Source organism: Mirounga leonina, unplaced genomic scaffold (genome assembly GCF_011800145.1).
Source record: "Mirounga leonina isolate KUSES-001 unplaced genomic scaffold, KU_Mleo_1.0 Mir_94, whole genome shotgun sequence".
Taxonomy (NCBI): domain Eukaryota; kingdom Metazoa; phylum Chordata; class Mammalia; order Carnivora; family Phocidae; genus Mirounga; species Mirounga leonina.
The window spans coordinates 27,457,285-27,477,454 of NW_023270855.1; the positions used below are offsets into that span (position 1 = coordinate 27,457,285).

Genomic DNA, 20,170 nt, shown 5'->3' on the forward strand with positions numbered 1-20,170 from the left:
AAAAGGGAGATGGCCTCATTCAACAACTGTTACGGTATTTAGGGTTTTTAGGTATTTAGGTATTTAGGAAAGAAACCCACATCACTGTTAGCGTAGCTGCCAGAATCTCTAAAATGAAGCTTTGGTGAACGTCAGGTTCAAGTGCCTGTTTTAGACCCTTAGTTCTGGCTCTTGTCCTTGCAGATTTAGAATCATGATGGTGAAAAACAGCCTCCAAAAATCCAGCCTTTTCTGTCCTATTTTGAATGTGTCCTTGCACTCTTACTTGGTAACGTGCTGATTTCAAAATAAGGTTCTTACCCTGATACGCCTTTCAGTCGGCTCCTGCAGTCAGGCCTGGGAGCGGAGTTCTGGGAGCAGACTGAGGAGGGAATGCACAGGTCCCATCACTAGAGAACACATTGGAAAGAGTGCTCTGTGCTGTCAAACTGCAGCACAAAGCAGGTTAAAAATCCGCAACATCGCCAGTAAGCAGAGCCATCAAGATAAGGAAAGTAACGGAGCTTGCAGGTGATGTCACCTCTCCAAGCTGGTCCTGTAGCATTCCTTTCTGCCATGCCCCATGTACCTGCTTGCTGGTCATCTTGGAGACCATGGTTCTCCTTAGGAGAAACTGCTTGTTGGGGTTTTTCATGACAAACCTGAAAGTGTTCTCTGAGCCTTGCTTTAGGTGCTTTGGAATAATGCTTGTCGACCCAAATAATGAGAATTTATGAGCTCACGAAGGAACTGTGCTTTTGTTTCTGCCTGGCCAACTTATGAATTTGTGTCTACCTCATTTTCCATATTAAAGTTTGCAGCTTCCTTAGGTAGGAAGAGAAAATGTCTGACAACAGTATTTTATCACCTCACTGCATCTATCTCTAGCAAAAATAAAGACTGTAAATATCACTACCGTACTTTCTGAATACAGTTTTGAGCAGCCAAGCCTAGTATTATCTGAATATTTTGAGCAGTACAGATTTCTATGTGTTTATATAATAAAGCATATTTATTTTTTCCATGTTATTTAATTTTATATACAATGTTTAAAAATCAGTGTTTATCAGCAAACTGTAAAGGCAAATAGGCTATGTGAATTAGAAATGCATGTGTATGTTTCTTTTGGTTTTAAAAGATACATTTTAATTTTGTAAATCCCCTCCAACTTGTACTGTCCCTCTCCCAAATCTGAGTGGCCAATTGGGGCAAGCTTTATGTAATTGGGTAGTTTAAAATGTGTATTTTAAAGGGATACTTAAAAAAAAATTCTGAATTGGAAATGATGGCTTAGTGATATAAACAAAAATATACAAGGCTTAACGTTTTGTTGGGTTTTTTTCTTTTCTAATACTGTTGTCCTGATTCACTGAGTCTCAACTATGAAATATGAATGCTCCATTTATTGAATTTGTAGATAATGATAAAACATAGCCAGAAGACAAAACCAATGATTAAAAGAAATGGTTCTAAATATGTAAGAAGAGCTAGGGACAGGAAAACACTAACCTAATATGCACAAATTTGACCACACCTTATTCTTTGTGTTCAGATAACCATAAAAGACTTCAATGTTTGTCAGTTTTGTTATTTGTTCACCTGCAATACGTTTCAGAAAGAATTTCTTATTAAAGAAAAATAAAATATGATTGCAGCAAACTTGGAAGTTTTAAGAGAGCCTGCAGTTTTGAAAAAAGTGTACTTCATAAAGATGACCCCTGATGCCTATTGGTTCCATGTGCCCCTGCTGAGCCTCTGTTTGACGTGTGGTTTAGTATGGTAATTGAGGTTTGAAAGGACCGAAATCAGGGAGTCCTTATGTGAGTTTGAGGTTTATATAAGGTGTGAAATAAGATAACTCCTCCAAAGCAGATGACGATAGCTAACTTTTACAGAGTATTTACTACGTACCAAGCCAAGTTAAGCAAGCACACATATTTAGCCCCCATGTTACCCCATGAGGGTGGTGCTTTTATGAATCCATTTGACTATGTGATCATCTACTGTAATAAAATGTCAGGGTCAGTATACTGACTGTATTAATCCTGCTTCATGTGATAGAAACAGCCATATTCAGAATGATTTTTTAAACTCCTGTTGATATTCAATAAAGGGTATACCTAAAACTCAGACTTCATCAACCTCAACATTATTTAGCTAATATTGATATTGTCTGTTTGACTCCAGCCACAGAAATTCCAAATTTATTTCTGTATTGGTAAATTCTCATAACCAGTGATTATAAACACTTCAAACAACTGGTTATGTTTTTGGGAATGGCAAAACATCTCTGTTTCATTTTAATGTTATCACATTAGCCAGATTAGGAGGAGGATATAAAGATTTTGACCATAAGGAATATCACATTAAATGCATATGCATTTTTTATAAACAAGAGATTTTACTAATGAAGACACATCTTAAGTATACTGCTGGTGCCTTTTAAAAAAAGAAATAAGAAATACATTATTTGGCTCTATCAATATGGAGTATTAAAAATAAGACAGTTTTTTTTTTTTTAATCAAAACAAGCAAAACACTGGCCTGCATCTATCTCATTGGAGATAAAACTTAGCTGGCTTTTTTGGTTTTTCATTGTTTACAGTGATTGTATGCCTATGGGAGACTCTGTTCCTGCCCCCGGACAGCTGATATTTCATGATAGCTTGACAGATTTTTATTTTTGCAGTTTTTAAAAGTCCAAAGGTGGGGGAAGAAGGGATAGGAGAGTTATTAGACCCTGAGGAGGAGTATAGGTCCTCTCAGTGACCCCCGTCAGCGAGTTGTCCTTCCGGAACGGGAAGGAATGGGAACTTTGGAATGTGGAGTGGGAGGTAGAGATTGAGTCCACCTCTAATTGGTTGGGAGGGAATCCTGATTAGTAAAGGCAGTCGAGGAAGATTTATTTTATGGAGAGGGAGTAAACGATTCTAGGTTATTCCTTTAAAAAAAAAGGGGGGGGTGGTCATCATTTATTTTTCAGCAAATACTTTTTACATGCCAGCTGTGAGTCAGGCACTGTTCTAGGCGCTGAGGATACAGCAGTGAACAAGTCAGAGCGATACATTCAAGTGGAGAAGGAGAAAATATGGTATTAAACAAATAAAACCAATTACACATGTAATTAAAGAACTGACGCCTTTTTCTCTGGCAGCCTCATTACAATCACAAAAATAAAAATACAGATTGCTCTTAGAAGAACACACAGGGTTCCTAATGATCTTTGTTCACTAAATAAAAATTGTCACTCCTATCTTTCCTTTTAAATGTACAATTGCACAATCATTTTCAGGGATAAATGCTCCCTGGCTGGTGGCATGGAACTTTTAAAAACCTCCTATCAGAGAGTGTGCTTCTATTCACCCTTACGTTATAACCCAGACATGAGTTCAGTGGTCTGAGAGCCAGGGTAAGCAGAGGGCCTGGCTTTCCATCTCCCTGCTAGGGTTCTCAGCCTCCACACAAGCGTGGGAAGTCCTGGCTGAGGTTCATTTTCCCCTGTGTTATTTAATGATTACCAATAAAAAGATCTGGAATGTGTGGATTGCCACGTCACCACCTTTGCTTCTTGTTGTTTTATTTCCTCTAAAGTGGGATCATTTTCATGGGTGGTTTTAAAACCACAACTTCCCTTTCCAAAAATTTATAAAATGGAACATTGGCAGCCAAAAAAAGAGTGTGCTGGAAGTAGTGTGGAAAGTAATCAATACAGGCTGAGCCTACAAAACTATTATTCTTAGCCAGATCTGCATCCCCTTTCTCCTATTAGAAAGAGGATATGCCTTGGCCAATGCAGTCTGGTAACTTTCTACAATGATGGAAATGTTTTCTATTTTTTACTTTCCAGTATGGAAGCTACTAGCCCCATGTGGCTAATATGGAGCACTTGAAATGTGGCTAAGTGCAATAGGGATACTCCCCTTTGCATTGCGTTTCATTTTAATTACTCTAATTTAACCAGCCACCTGTGGCTGGTGGCTACCATATTGGACAGGGCAACCTCAGACAACAGTGCGTCTTTAGCAATTAATACTCAACTAGCCAAGAAATCAATAAACTCATGAAAGTAAATTGGAGAGAAAAACCCTATGTCAGCTTGTAAAGAGTCCCGAGGTAGGATGCCCTTACATCCAAGTGAGTACCATTCTCCTGCTTTTCTTCTGTTGTGTGCCTTCTGCAGTGGGTGTTCTCTGACAGCTGGGCATTAGAAAAAACAGGACAGTGCAAAGAGAGCCTTATCAGAACCAGCTGTCCTGAGAGTAGTAACTCCAGGGCCTCCATGTAAAAGCAGCTGTTAAAACAACTCTCCTCTTGTGCGTCTTAGAGTTCAAGTTCATCGTGGCAGTAAGTTCAGTTAAGGAGAAAGAGTGTTTATGTGTTCAATGGGCCAAAAGGGCAAGGCTTGATTGATGCTTTTTAGGAGAAGACAAAAATGGGAAACACCAGGTAGTCACCTTGTAGAAACTTGGATAATCCAAGAGATCATTCCCTTTTTGAAGGGAGTTTCAGGAGGGCAGCTTTTCATATTCACTGAGCCCTGTAGGTAAAGGTTGAGGAGATCAGCTTTAAGGGGCTGTGTTTGAAAGACACTTCAGAAGAATCAGGGTTGAGGCAATGTCCCCTCCATCACTGTGATTCTCATCATTTAGCTTGGCAAAACTTAGCCTCCTCAGTGTTAAGAAAGCCCTTATGGATTTACTCACATTCATGCCCCACACTGACACCCCCTTGAAATTAAAATATATGCAACAACATTGGCTGCAGATCAAATGATGATGTCATTAGTTCCCTTTTCCAGTGGCCAGATAGTTGTTGGTGGTGTTATTTTTCCCTTTAGGGTGACATCTGAATTAAACTCCAAACCATTCCGGTGGTCTCTTTTTTAAAAGCACTCATTAATTTGTTACGTTCACGCTCAGGTTGGCTGTACACTGAAATGGGAAATAAGTAAAATAATTCTCAGTATCTCAGACAGTGGATGAACTGATAGCTTCAGTTATCCACAAAAGAGCTGGGTTTTTTTCCTTCACTTAATTTTGCCCAATGTAATTCTTTCCATGATTATTGGGAGGGCTTTGATTTTGTAAATTATAACAATCACTTACATTTTGGAGCATTCACTTCTTGCTAGGAATTATACAAAGCAATTCACCCATAATGTCTAATTTAATCCTCTCTACTTGATGAAGTTAGCACCATCAGAGAAGTTAACTAGTTGGGTCTAGGTCACACTGTTGAGAAGGGGCTGAGTTAGGCTTCGAACCTGGGACTTTCTGACTTTCAAGCCCCAAGTTTTACCCAAGATATAATCCCTTCATTTTACTCTTCAGTTGATGAAGTGGTAAAATGCAACCTTGGTGGAAAGAGGAAATTTAAGATTTTCTGCTCTCCCAAATTGTAACTATTTGAAACATTCTGGAATTCCTGAGCCATTAATAAGTTTGCTCAGAGCTCCGAAGGGATGAATATGAAAAAATTGTTTCTCTTAAAATTAAAACCAAGTAAAGAGCAAAATTTAGGTTTTTTAGGAGATTTTGAGAAAAAAAGCATCCCATATTTAATAGACACTCATTGGGTGGTATGTCTGACGTTTTAATATACAAAGAGAAATGAAATAACCTGGGGTAATAAATCTAAGTTTTTTGTTTGTTTGTTTGTTTTTTGTTCAGTGGATCTGTAGATAATCGGGACAATAGATCAGATTTTGTCGAAGCCAGATAGGGGATCTGCAGATGTTTGTGGTGATAAGGTGTGCTATAGAATATATAACCTGCTGCCCTACAAGTGAATAATGACATTAAAATTTATTAAAAAGTGAGTTCACCCTAAAAGCTCTCTGGCTGAAATAAAACCCATCAAATGCATTGAGATGTCTTCCAAACTGTTTCTTGAGCTAAAACTAAGCTCTTCTTTGGGCAATGCTGCATCTTCTCTGTTCCCATTGGTAGGACAGTCCACCACTTTGGGTTCTGTTCCTTTCTTCAACCTTCATTGTCCCAACCACGTATTCCTCCATCCACATGGCAGGTGAAGGATAAGACTTGGCTATGGTTTGGGAACTGTGTGAGATAAAGAGAGGGAAAATATAATGGAAAAAACAGTGGGTTTGCTTTCTTCTTCTTAGCTAAAACAAAGGAAGAAATAGAGTCACCACATTTCAAGTGAAAACCTATTAACCAAATCACTTATTTAATTGCCCCAAACCTTAATCTCCTTTGGGCTGAACAGGCCCACTGTTTAAGCTTGTTGCCTTTACTCAAATTGGGCATAGAATAAACAATATTAAGATGAATGAATGAATGGGCCCAGCTACTCAGGAGCTGAAATCCTGATTGCACTGGCCTAGAAATATGGATATAAAGCGCTAACCTGTATGAGGGAATATTTAAAAAGAAACACAGAGGATCAGATGTTGGTGGTGAATCAATAGTGACTTCCTGACCTGGAGAGTTGTATGGTATTTATGTAGAAGAGTGTCCTTGATTTGGGGAAAGTAGAGTTTTGGAGATGATGGGACCTTATGTCTACAAGCCACTCATATATACATATACACCATTATTATATAGGGAGGGAGGAATGAGCAAGTGTGGTAAAATGTTTGCAACTGGAAAACCTGGATAAGGGAGTTCTTTGTGATGATCTTGCAGTTTTTCTGTAGGTTTGATATATTTCAAAATAAGTTATTGTTAAAATTTCTTAAAGAAACATAAATAGGTTCAGAGTGTGTATTTAACTTCAAAGGAAGTAAAGAGTAGGTCTGGATTTATTTCGGGACTTTAAAAATTCTGACATATTTTAGGAAGCTGTTTTCAATCTCAGATTTATACTATCACATCATAATAAAAGTGAGGGCTGCAGCCAGGGCTCAGCAAAAACAGAATCTTTCCTAGTTTTTCATTGGCTTCTTTCCCATGACTTTCTCTTCTCCTTGTCCCCATCTCCCTTCCTCCCTCAGCCTCCTCCCACCCACGCAGCTAAAATGAAAGACCCCTGGGAATGATGTGGGGTTTTTTCCTCCCCTCTCCCCAGGGAAACCCAGGCTTTCATTGCAAGCCTTGCCAGTAAATTCCAGTAAATACTTGGCTGTATGCAGACTCACCTTTTTTTTTTAATCTACTGCTCCCCAGTAAAGCCCGGATTCCTTTGAAAACTAAGAGGTTTTCTTTTCTTTTTTTCAAAAATGTGTGTTATTTTCCTTGCATCTAATAAAAAGCCTTCAACCAACCAACTCACATATTTCATTGCAATTTGAACTTTTTTTGGTGAAATCATGATTTCCTTCTCATTGATCGCCTCGTCATCAGTTGTGAAATATCCGGGAACCCCTTAGCGGTGGCAGGCCAGGGGCATGATGTCAGGGAGGAGGTGCCGTGCAGAAGAGCACATTTGTTCATTGTCGTTGAGGTCTTCATTGCTGTGTGTGGGGATCGGGTTCACGTTGTACGTGTCACGTTCTCTAGAGACCAGGACTTCCCAACCCTTTTAGTCTGAGACTTTGATGGATGTTCAGCAGGCCCTTTACCACTTCCATCCACCAAAAAAAGCCTCTCTGGCCCCACCCCAACAAGTAAGTTAAAATCAATTCAGTTTTGAGAGCTTGTTGGACTTTCTGAAAACCTTAGGATAATTCTGTGGTTTTCAACTGGGGGTGATTTTTACCCCCCAGTGCACATTAGGCAATTTCTGGGGACAAATGTCACAAATAGATTAGGGGTGCTACTGAATTCCAATGGATGGAAGCCAGGGATGTCGATAAGCATCCTACAGTGCACAGCGTAGCCCCTAATAGCAAAGAATTATCTCACCCAAAATGTTGAAATAGTGCCGAGCTTGAGGAAGCCTGAAGAGACATCTGGTGAGGAGAGGGAGGACTCCTAATCAAAAGTCAAAGTTGAGGTCACAGTTGCAAGCCCCGTGGAATGATACTGTTTAGCTATCAGAAAACAATTCTCTCTGGAGAGTTGAATTTCCCATTAAATATTATGTTGGATTCCAGGAAGCCATCAAGGTCAAAGATTTTCAAGGCTGAGCTGAAAGTATGAGATCTCAAAGTTGCCTTACTGGACTGAATTTGCAAACCCACAAGCAGTGTCACTCACCCTTTTTCTGGAGGGGGGAGAAGGGGGTTGTTATAAATGTGTACAAATGTGTCCAATGTAATCCAGAGACATTCTGCGTGGCAAGTTCGGCTGGAGTGACCAACTTTGGAAAGAAAGGCATCAATGAGAATGGGTGTTTCTAAGAAAACAAGGGCTACTCCAACATGTTCATATATTTGGATTGTTCTGATAGCCCTGATAAGTTATATGTATTTGTTGCTTTTAGCTTTATGTTTCCAAGCAGTCCGTGTTTCCCTCGTCCATGATAGAATTTGTGCATATGTAATGGTCCAGCTAGATCGAGGAATTGGTGTCAGAGTTGAATATTTAGGTTTTTCTTCTGGATACTTTTTAAAGGCAGGATGAATTCCTAGTTTGCATTTTATCTGGGAAGTAGCAGACTGTGTTTTTGATTGGAGACTAAGGCAGTGGTACAGAAAGTATTTCATGGGTTGTAAATAGGTATGAATCAGGATATCCCAATCTCAGCACTGTTGACATTTGAGACCAGGTAATTCTTTGTTGGGGGGCTTGTCTGTGCCTTGTGTGATGTTTAACAGCAACCTTAACCTCTACCCACTGGATGCCAATAGTATATCCCCTTGGTTGTAATAACCAAAAATGTCTTTGAACATTGCCACATCCCCTGGGGGGGTCACATCACCTCCTCCCTGTAGTTCGATGGATTTCTTACAGCAGAACTTTTCTTTCCATATTCTAATGGGCATTAGGTGGGTATAGTCTGCAGCATTTCCTAAATGTGTTTGATACCAAATTCCCATTTTTTTTTTAAGTCAGAGAATTCTTTAAGGTTATAAAATTGTTCCTTTCTCCTTTCTGGGAAGATAAACTGTTATGTTGTAGAGATCGCCAAGTTTTCACCATCAATTCTCTCAATTATTTCCCACTTTTTTTTTAATCCTTAAGAGGAAGTCATACGTAGGTGATCAGTTTCTCCAGACATGTGGCATTAAATTGGCTTTTCAGTACATGAATTTCTGAGGAGGAAAGTTTCTGAAGCTCTACCTCTCCATACCTTCCCTTTCCCAGTTGGCAAATCTTTCCTGCTTTAGCAGGAGGCAAGTGCTATATATTTACCAACTGCAACCTCCACCGTGCACACACATATATGCCTTCAGAATAGCAGGCTTAGCTCTGAGAAGGGTGGGTTAGAGAACATTTGAGATGCTGCATCTCCTGGCCCTAGAATGAAAATCAATCTCAATACTTCTCTTTCCAAAAGGTCACTAACAATGACCCATAAACACTAGTGGTGACTCCAAAGCTCTTGGACCAGAGAAACCTATCAGTAGAGAAAAGGCAAGCAAAATAACCCCAAGACACTGTCATCAACCTCAGAAGTTTTATGGTAGGACCTAAGTGCTAATGAAATACCGGATTTGTCCCACAATGTTTAAAGTTTTTTTGATGGGAGACCAAAGAAAATGTTATTAGAAGGTAAGTAAGTACACTGGTGCCCAATTTAGAAGAGATGGTTCTCCATAAGGCAAATGAGTGCCACCTTCCGGAATTAACTGGAACCTTAAATTTCCAATGGACTAGCTATATAAAAAGCACTTTAAAATTAGAAATTGATTTTTGCCTTTTATCTAATTATAGCCTGAATTATAAGCCTAATTATAATTATATAATTTGACTGGAAGTGGAGAAACAATAGCAAAGACCCCCATTTACTGACCATTTCGGTGAGCCAAACCCTGGGCCTGAGGCTTTGTATGCATTATTGCTAACCCTCATGAAATCTTTGCAAAATCGCCCTTGTTATGTCCATTATGCAGGTAGGAAAACTGAGCTGTCAGAAGGCAATAAGTTTCCCAGCATCCTATGGTCAGAAATGCTTAAAGCCAGACCTGACTGACTCCCAAGCTCCATGCTTTCCCACTCCCTCTCCAGTAGGGCTTTCCAAATGTCTAGAAATACCGATTTTGATTTGTGACACATGAAAGAAACAAGGGGAAACCAAGTGGAAACCAGTTTAGTTCTCTGCTTTTTAAAAGCCACTAAAGCTGAGTCCTTAGTATCTGAGTGTTTTCCAAGGGTTTTCAGCCAGGTTCCTGGTTTTGTTTATTTTGCTTATCGAAGTGGGAGGTAGCTGCATATTTGTACTTTTAAACAGGACAATTTTAATGATTCACTTGGTTTTAAATAATTTTTAAAGGAACCCAGAAATTAGGCTTGGTCACCCAGGATTCCCCAACCAGTGCTCCGAAAGGACCTAGCTTCCCCCCATCATACCGCACCCTAGTGTGATGACAATTGCTACATTTTTAAGGAAAAGTCTGCTGGACTAAGAAAACTAGGTCTTTCTCGACACAACCTGATCCTAATACTTGGGTAAAAATTACCCCACTTAATAGAGAGGCTTGTGGTGGCTTGTTTGCAGAGAGTGTACAGGATGGTGGCAATGAATCAAATTCACTCTACAGTTACAAAATCTCAGGCTTGATATTGATTTTGCAGCTCTGGATATCCTATACTTTGAGAGCCTTTTCTTAAATGAAAGTAAAAAAAGAAAAAATCAGGATCAAACTGAGACACACTGTTTTAGAACAGCAGTGAGAGTGTTCAGTTTTTTGCTTTTAGATGTTTCCAGCCAGAATAGAGATAGAAAATACCCAACCTATGTAGAACCCATTCGTGTCCATACATTTCTTCATAGTTTATTTTCAGTCCATATATTTACATTTTTCCATCTGGGAAAAAGTATCATTCTAGGGTGACATCTTTGTGGGGGGAGAAACCACATTACATGACTCAAAGTCACACAGGGTATAGGATGGTCTCAATGGCTTAGAGCCAACTTTCAACAATAGTCTTGCCTTTGCAGGGCAGAATAGGATTCCGAGTTCCTAGCTTCTGTCATTTGCTGTCAATTTGCCTTATATTACATCTTCAGATAACCTTCCTTTTAGGTGTCCCCTGTGCAGTATTTAGTTCTGTAATTATGAATTAAATATTTAACCACAAGAGTACTTAGCCAGTTTTGGACTGAAAAGACACAGGAGATAGGAAAGAACAATAGTTATTTGGTCCCTACAATGAACTGAGCATTGTGCAGGATGCTTACTTAATCCTTAAAAATTCTTGTGAGATAAGTGGCTCTAGGTTCTTTGAGATGCTATTCATTCACTCATTCATGCATTGACTTGGGTATTCCATAAGTATTTGAATGTTTTCTGTAAGCCAGTCACTACTCTTGCCACTGGGGATACAGCAGTGGACAAAATTTCTTAGAGAAGAGGAATTTAAAAAAAAAGCATGGAAGAGGGGATGGGATGGGAACTGTACATTTAAGGAAGTCAGGGAAGTCTCCATTAAGAAGGTGACATTCGAACAGAGATACGGGAAAATACAAAAGCAAGCCATGTGGATATCTAGAAGAGTATTCTGGGTTAAGACCCAGAGACAGGAGTATGCCAGGCACATCTTAGCAATAGCAAGGAGGCCAGTTTGGCTGAATTAGAGGGGGTGGATGGGAGGATATAAAATTAGAGGTGAAATTGAGGGAGAGGAACATGGGGGTAAATCATGGGATGGGGAAGGAAGGGTCAGGCTATTGGAAGGATTTTTGCTTACACACAATGAGGTAGGAAGCCATTGTGAGGAGGAAAGTTGAGTAGGAGCATGCATTTGTTTTAAAAGACTGACTCTGGCTTCTGAATTTAGAGGAAACTATGGGAAGCACAAAGGTAGAAACAGGGAGACCATTAGGAAACACCACTGCAATGAGTCAGATGGGAGAAGACCATGAGTGAGTGGGTCAGATGTTCACAGTGGAAGTGGTGAGAATTGGTGGGATTCTGATGTATTTTTAAAGAAGTACCTAAGGATTAGCTGAGAGTTGGGATATGGGGTGTGAGAGAAAGAGAGGAGTGGGAATGACTCCAAATATTATGCACAGAATAAGCGGAAAGATGGAGTTTCCATTGACTGAAATGAAGAGGACTGACTATAGGAAGGAGGGGTTTGTGGAGGAGGACCAGGGCTTATGCTTTGGACATGTTAAGTTTGAGATGCTTATTCACCATTATTTCATGCCTCTGTTGAGCAGAATTGGAAAGAGGTTTGCCGTGGTTAAGCATTTTGCGTAGAATCACAAAAGAAGAGATAGTACTGGTCAAACCCGGTCTGAATGATTCCAAAACCAAATTCAGAACTACCACCTTCTTCTGCCCCAACCCTTGAGTTTCCATTTGAGTAGATCTCAGAATAGTGTAGGAATAATTTAAATTCACATATAACCATCAACCTAATTTTAGCCCATTCTAATGCCAAGTCTTTCATGTTCTAACCATTTACATTTTAGCTGGTTTTATTTCTCATCTCATCCTTTCATAATGGCATTTTGAGCTATTTCTTTACCAAATGGTAAGCAGGAAGGGAAGACAAGAAAAGCCACAAGGACGAATAATGCCTCTTGACAGCAACTTGGTCCTATCTGAACTCCCAGTAGAGCAATGCAAAGTTGGAGGATGAGCATCTAATTCAATAATGGTTAAGATAAGCTTTTTCTCTTCTGCTGAGATATATTTCTCTGGATACAGACTCAGATATGAATGCACATCTCAGTTTTTGAGTAGTATTCATATCCACCCAAAAGCAAACTAATTACATAAACTACTTCCTCCCAAAAAAGTTGTAAATTTTTCAGTGTAAGATGTTTGACATGTTGGCATGTAAAGATGTTCCTTTCACACCAAACCAATGGAGGAAGGTCCAGTTATACAGAGAAAGCAAGACTGGAAGAGGCATTGTGTGAACTTTGTCCTGGTGTCTTTTCAATGACTGAAAGGCAGATAGACTAGTTGTTTGGGAAGAGGAAGAGGTTTAGGGCTGGACATCAGTTGGGTAGATGAAAGTCCAGAGAGAACCCGCATGGATTGCTTCTCTATGGAGGCATTCCCAAAGGTGACTTCAGCTTCCCAGGTCTGTTTCTGACCATCTGTGACACTAGTGTAAGTCATGAGGGGGTGTCCCCAAACATTGTCATCTCCTAGCAGAATGACATTTCCAGGCTGCCTCAGTCATGGTCTACCTTCAGAGTGCCAAGAAGTTCTGGTCACCCATCCCTCAACCATAGCTTTTCCACCAATTACTCAGATACTTCGTCACTCACCTTTGCAATAGCTGAGAATAAGGATCCTGGCACAAATATCTCACCCACTATCCCCCCGTCTTCCAGACTGCCTTCATGAACAATCCCGTGGCAAGCACAAAGGGTGGGTCCTTGTACCATCTTCACCTGAAAGATGCCAAGATCATTATTCTGCTGAAGTCAGGTTATAAAGATTTAAAATAGTCAGTGTGCTTGAAAATGGGGAATCAGAGGGTATGTTAGGGACCACAGGGCCAGGTGATGTACTATGCCTCGGTTTCCAGGGGGCACCAGTGGATATGGCTGTGATAAAATTCACCGGGTGTTGCTCTTGCAGATTGTCTTGGTTTTTGGTTTTTGTCTCGATGAGGAGAAGCATCGTAATATTTAATATTCTTGCAGAACAAAAAGAACCTCAATTTGGATTTCGCAACTTGCATAGTGAATTTCATATGCTGTTCTATTTCATGTGAATATTCATGTCCCCTCCTCTCATATGAAGTTGTTTCATTATGAGGTAGGGAGGGGGTAGCTGCAGAGCCCTGTGCCTCATCATTCTTGGGGCGGATGGGGAGGCGGAGGGCATGAGCCCTTCCTACTGTGTCCCCGTATTGGCATGGCCCTGCCATCCCCCGTGCGGGGCATATGCAGGGCCACCTACTTGGCTGTCGTATTGACAGCAGCCTTCAAGCATGCTCCAAGCTCTGACATGTGACTCTTAGTGCCTTTTCTCCCATAGTCTTCGACCTTTGTAGTATTGCAGAGGCTGTCGGTGATGGGGGCGGTGGGGATGGAAGGGTGGCCTAACGCCCCATCCGGCTGGGATGACCGTGACTCCCGCATCTGCTTTCTTCCCTGGTGTTCCCTGCCAATCTCCTGCTTTCTCAGCTCCTTTTCATGGTAATAAGTGCCATGGTGGTCCTGGCCAGAAACAGCCATCAGGCAGACCTGTCAACATTGGCTTTACGCCCTGAAGTCACAGCCCTTGTTTGCTGGCAGAGCTCTTTCTCCCGCCCCAGTCATTCTGGTCCCCCGACGCCCCCCGTCCGGAGCCATTCTTGTGTTGTGAGAAGCCCTCACTGTGCTCACACCCAGCAGGTCACAAAGGACTGTGACCACTGCCAAGGCGGAGCTCAGCAGAGCCGGGAAGGGAGGGCGCGGCTGTTCGGTAATGGTGGTCAGTGGTGTGGAGGCTGTGTTTCGGGACATTCAAGGACTAACCTCCCAAGAAGCAAATGAGAAACATAAGTAGTTCTTGAGATAATACGTGTGAGCAGGAAACGGTGGAGTAGGAAAAAGACGTGGCATTCGGATGTGGGGTCTTTCTTTTTCTTACTCGTCTTCCTGTCTTCTGTGGCCAGGGAGACCGTATTAATAAGAAATAGTTGAAAAGAGTGAAAAGGGCACTAAACAGGAGGAGTTGTCCACACTGATGTCTGCTGTGTGGATTGCTTTGGGACCTTTGCAAAGGAAAGCTCTTCCCCTGTTCACATGGGTGAGATTTTTGCCCAAGTCCCTCCTTCACTCAGCAAACGTCTATGTGAGAATGCTCATCTCAGAGACTCCATTAGTTAACCTGGATTTTTTAAAAAACTCTCCCCTTTCTATCCACGTGTTGGGAGATATTCTAAAAGACTCTGTTGAATAGAAATAGTAGTAGTGGTGTTAGGGAACGTGTAATGATTTTTACACTGTTCGGCCGGAACACCAAGAGCTCTGACTGTGTGCAGTGTCCCACTTAATTGTGACGTGACTCTGTTGAGTGTCAACAGTGCCGTGGTCCCCATTTTACAGAGGACAAATCTGAGCTGAGAGAGGTTAAGTAATTTGCCCCAGATGGCACCCAAGTAAAATGGCAGACGGCGTGTCAGCCTAGGGGCGCCGGACTCCAAAACCTATGCCTTTAATTTGCGGTGGTTTAGAGCAAGGTAAAGACAAGCAGGGAGCTTTGTTTCCTGTGCGCCGCTCATGCATGTCCCACCCGTTGGAATTTGTTCTTCACTGGTAGCTTGGAACGGGAGGTTGTTATCACTCACTCTTGTTCCTATGGGTGTCTGCCATCCATCAAAGCCAGAGGTGGTAGAATCGACGCCTGCCTTGCTAGTCCCTGTTTATCATGCTAGCTCTTTGTGAGCATGACTGACCTGGGAAGAATCGGGGTGACTGGTTAGCCATGGTTCCTGAGCAACGTGAAGAACACCAGTACTTGGCCACAAGTCCCCAGGGGGATACGGTTCTGTGCTGGGTACAGGTATTCAGCATCCTAAGCCTGTGTTTACTTCTTCCTTGCTGTGTGACTGAGCTCGCCATGTCTCCTTTTCTCTAGTGTTGAATTTATAAGATAAATAGATGGACTGAGCCATCTTTGAGATGCCTTACAGCACAAACATTTGAGAGATTAGTCCTAGTGCATTGGCAGGTCCAAATCGACAACCCGCAGCCTTCCATTCATGACCATGCAAAGAGCTATTCATTGACCAGGGAGCGGAAGCCGCCATTCGCCATGTGGCATCAGGCAGACCCCACAGGGTGAAGAAACCCTGAAAAATGGCCAGGAGAAAGTCAGGGTGTGGCTGCAGCCAAAGGCAAATCTGGCCCTTTGTTTATGTGATTGTATATTGGTACTCTAAGTGTCTTTCTTCCCAGCGTCCTAAAGATGCTGTGAAGAAAGTAATAAAGTCAGAAATATTAACATTGTACAGGTACTGTCTTCCTGAGGCACTGAGGCATCAGAGGCTTCTAGAATAGTCTCAAGAGACATTTCTTTGAGGTCCTTGCTTTTTTGTTGTTGCCTTGGGTAAGTCGGGGTAAACATCTTGTTTTCTTAACCAAGCCCTTTCTTCAGTATAGTTTAAGGAAGAAAGTGGTGGTTCTGGAGCCCAGGAGGTACGGTATTTGAAGACTAACTCTGCTGCTCCCTGGCTTTGTGACCCTGAGCAAGTAATATCACCTCTTTGGTTCTCCTTATCTGGAAAAAGGAATCCTAATAGCATCTAAGTCACAGGGTTGCTGTTGGGATTAAATGACAGAAGCCGGTGTCCTTCAGCTTAGTTTTTCATTCAGAGTAAGGGCTCAATAGAAGGTAGCTGGTGTGAGTTCCAGTAGTTCTGTTCCAACTGAAAGAGGGGTCCTGGGGTGGCCTTTTTGAATCTCAAAAATGTGTGCCAAATCAGTTCAGCATTCACACTGTAGGTCAGATTCCGGGTGGTTCTTTCTTTGTGACATTTAGGAAAACACTACATTTGGTTTCTAGTACATTTCTCTAATGGCTACGTATTTCATGTGTTCATTCACTTCCATAATTATTTGCTGGCTGCCTCCGGTGTGGAAGGCAGTACATAAACATGTGTGAGTGGCAGCTACTGTCTTTTTCCTAGGTGGCAAGCCCCGTGGTTTTCCAGCCCCCACACTGAGCCGTGTTGGGCGCTCTGATCCCCCAGTCTATGTCTTTGTGCTCTCATCCTGGCTTGTAGGGGAGAGTGTGTGCTGGCTGGTTTTGCCTCTCCTGATCATGTGATGCTCCTGCACACTCACTTCATTCATCACCGTAATTGGCAAAGGCAGTCCTGAACCTTGGCTGCAAGCCTCGCGTCCTTGATGACAGCCTGCTTTTCAGGCGAGGCTTGACTTTATGTTTTGGTAAACAAAAGCAAAATGAGAATAGAATCAGAAAGAGCTGCTGTTAGTAAAAGATGCAACCAAACATTTTTTTTAAATGCAGGGATTTGGATGTGACTTTCATATTTTACGGGATCACAAGGGCAAGGCAAATAAGGATTAGTACAGTGTCCTCTCTCAAAACTGAAATCTGCTCACCAGTCCCAGAGTGATGGTTAGCTACTTGATTGTCAAAAATCCTTCCAGCAGGAGAATCTTGACTTAATTTGGTAATGGCTTGCAGTGTATGTCCTTCCTCTTGGCCTTTCAGTTCTTCCTTATTCCTAACCTGCTGGCAGACAGTCCTGTGGTTGGAAATATGGACTAGTTGACCAGCATAGTATCCTCCATCACGCATGGCACATAAATGGAGTCTCATATGTTCTAGATCCCTTGGAGCTGGAAATCACCTAGATATACAGAACAGTGCCAGACATTCTCCTAGAGCTATTCTCCTAGACCATCCATTAACCCCTATGTAGCGAGCATCTGCTATACTGGGCAGCCCTGGTCTATACCCTGGCCCCTCTGTGGCTTCCTTTAAGCCCCAGCATCACCCAGCCCCATCGAGAAGCTTCCATCTGGCCAGATTCTGTGTGCATCCCTGACCTCCACCCTCCCTTTCTTATTCCTTCTTAGTTCCTTAGTTCCTAACCAGATACTCTCCCATCTTCATACGGATGTTCAGATTCGAAGCTGCCTTGGCAACCCAGGAGTCTCATTCTTTCTAGGTCCTCAGCCCTTCTTATGCAGGCAGACACACTGGGGTGGTTTGCTGGCTTCTTAATGTCTGAGAGACTACACCCCTCCATATAAGTGAAAGGACTGATGCAGGGCATCCCCAATGCCAGGGTCAGCACACCAGACCCTGAGGTTCACCATAACTAGAGCTACCACTCGAGAGAGAGAAGCCCTCAGTAGAGATTACGAGCAGGCTGCCCCCGCCTTGAGTGCCGTGTCCACCAGACGAGTTGAAGTGTGAGGATTTCAAGCTCTTAGACCTTAGTGGAAAGTGTTGAGGCAGCAGCTGAACAAAGCTTCACATTAAACATCCCCTGTGAATGGCCTCACAGAAACAAAAGCCCCAAAGCCCAGGCATTTGGGATACTGACCTTGATGTTTCTAAGTAGCAAGCAGAGATTACAGCACATTGTTGAGGAGTGTTGTGCAAAGCTGGGGGAAAAGTATTCTCTCAAGAAGGTTGGGTTGTTTCTCCAAAAGAACAAACATTTGAGTCCAATGGGCAACTTAGGAGGCTATTTCAGCTACACATTTAAGGACTTAAACATTCCACCGACCAAGACCCCTCAGATATGTGGCCAATAAATAGCCCATATTAGGTGATGCACTGAATTTAGCTATCATATCTTAGTGGCACACATTGATGCAAAAGTCAGTGCCTGGAAAAGGCTGGAAATGACCAGATGGAAATTTCCCTCAGAATATAAGAGTTGCAACCTGTGTTTATTTGATTATCAAAATGACTTCTTTAGGAAATCATAACAGACCCACTAATGAACCTGTTAGATATGAAAATTTCCCCCAAGCAGCTGCTTCTCTTCACTGGTAAGTTAGAAGGCATGAAATGAGAAGTGGTTTTTATGATTAGTTACCTTGAGGATTTCCTTATCACTTTTAGATCTTAATTTTAGGCAAATAATATGTGTAGTGAGTCATGCTGAAGTATTGCATTCTTTTTTTTTCCAAGTTGGTTCCATTCAAATCCCCAAATAACTGGATTTTAAGGCATCAGATTTGGAATCTACTTCCTCCATTTTCATTTCACGGGCAATAGATGTTGGTTGCACAAGCCGTGCCTCTCGGATGAATTATTATCAGTGATGATGGTGATAATTGATCTGTTTTCCTTGTGCTGTTATTGTTCTCAATAGACATCTATCCGCTTGTGTTGGAATCATGGGGGGAGATGTATATAGAAAGCACTGTGGTTACGCCAGTTTGGAAACACCAGTTGTCTCCAATCCTAGTACCTATCTCTGTGGTTATTGGGATGATTAAATGAGACAATGCATGTACAGTCTTAGAGCAGTGCCTGGCCATGAATGAATGTGAGAATGCTGAGCCTTTTCTAATTCTGCCTCTGTAGATTGCTGCCTCCTTTTAGACTGTCCCTCTGATGCCACGGCAGATTACTGAATCGCCATTTCCATCAACTCTCTTCCCCCCCCCCCTTCATATTAAAGGATAGGTTGTTTGTACTACTTATATATTGAAATGACTATCCCTATGGGTCGATTTGCTGTAAGTTCACCCATGTTCCTCTGTTTCCAGGTATGCCTGTTTCTTCACCCTAATTAAGCCCGTTCGCACCCATGAATGCAGACCTTTTGAGTTCAGTCTGTTTCCTACAAATAAATATATCCTTGACTCCCAGTGCTGTTTCCCCATCCCTGTAAGTGTCATCACTATCCAGTTAGCCATACTGCAAACCTGAGAGTCCTTCCTGAGTCTGCCTTCTCCCCTGCACCCCACAACTGGTCCACCATTTCTCCCTCAAAAGAATATGTCTTAAATCCACCAACTTCCCCCACCCAGGCACTCTGCACCCTCTTTAGAGTCACCATCACCGGGGCACCTGGGTGGCTCAGCCGGTTAAGCATCTGACTCTTGATATTGGCTCAGGTCATGGTTTCAGGGCTGTGAGATCAAGCCCTACATCAGATTCTGCACTGGGCATGGAGCCTGCTTAAAATTCTCTCTCCCTTACCCTCTGCCCCTCCCCACTTCTCTTTTCCTCTAAAAAAAAAAAGAAAAGAAACACCATCATCTCTTGCTTGGACCAATGCAGTAGCTACCTGAGCAGTTTTATTGTTTCCATTCATGCTGTATTCCTATCCATTGTCCACTCAGCAGTCAGGGTAGAATTATTGAAGCAAACATCAGACCATATTTTGCCCTGATTTAAAACTCAGTAGTGCTTTCCAAATCTAGATAGATGATTAGGACCTGTGAGCTCTGCATGGTCTGGCCTCGGGAGCCCTCCTGCAACCCCTGCAGCTTGTTTCCCCCAGAGTATTCCTCTCCGTTACTAAGCGCACGTTTATTTTTGTCAACATGTGGTTGATGTTGGTCTCCCTCACTGGCCTGGAAGATCCATGAGGGCGGGGCACAGTCGGATTTGCTCATCACTATGTTCCCAGCCCTTTGCATATATTTTGAAACATATAGTAGGCACTGAAATGTTTGTTGAATGAACAAATGAATTCATCCTAAATTCAAATTATGCCCCTTTGTTATCTGTCAAAGTAAAGTTTCTGAATATTAAAATTAGTCACTAACAGTAGAGATTATTCTGTAT

At 42.0% G+C, this 20,170-nt stretch overlaps 1 protein-coding gene and 1 long non-coding RNA gene across 12 annotated transcripts in view; one reads left to right on the plus strand and one right to left on the minus strand.

Annotated features, from left to right (window-relative positions):
• ADAMTS9 (ADAM metallopeptidase with thrombospondin type 1 motif 9) overlaps positions 1-20,170 on the plus strand; it is a 163,251-nt gene that overhangs the window by 96,366 nt on the left and 46,715 nt on the right. The gene's annotated exons all lie outside the window — the stretch shown is intronic.
• LOC118006034 overlaps positions 1-20,170 on the minus strand; it is a 38,794-nt gene that overhangs the window by 9,545 nt on the left and 9,079 nt on the right. For 2 of the 3 annotated variants that reach the window (XR_004677920.1, XR_004677921.1), the window contains exons 3-4: positions 13,216-13,341; positions 5,769-6,038 (exon numbers count right to left, since the gene is read on the minus strand). This is a non-coding gene — a long non-coding RNA (uncharacterized LOC118006034). Of the gene's footprint in view, positions 1-5,768; positions 6,039-13,215; positions 13,342-20,170 lie in introns of those variants that run through there. The other variant, XR_004677922.1, reaches the window with a different exon arrangement.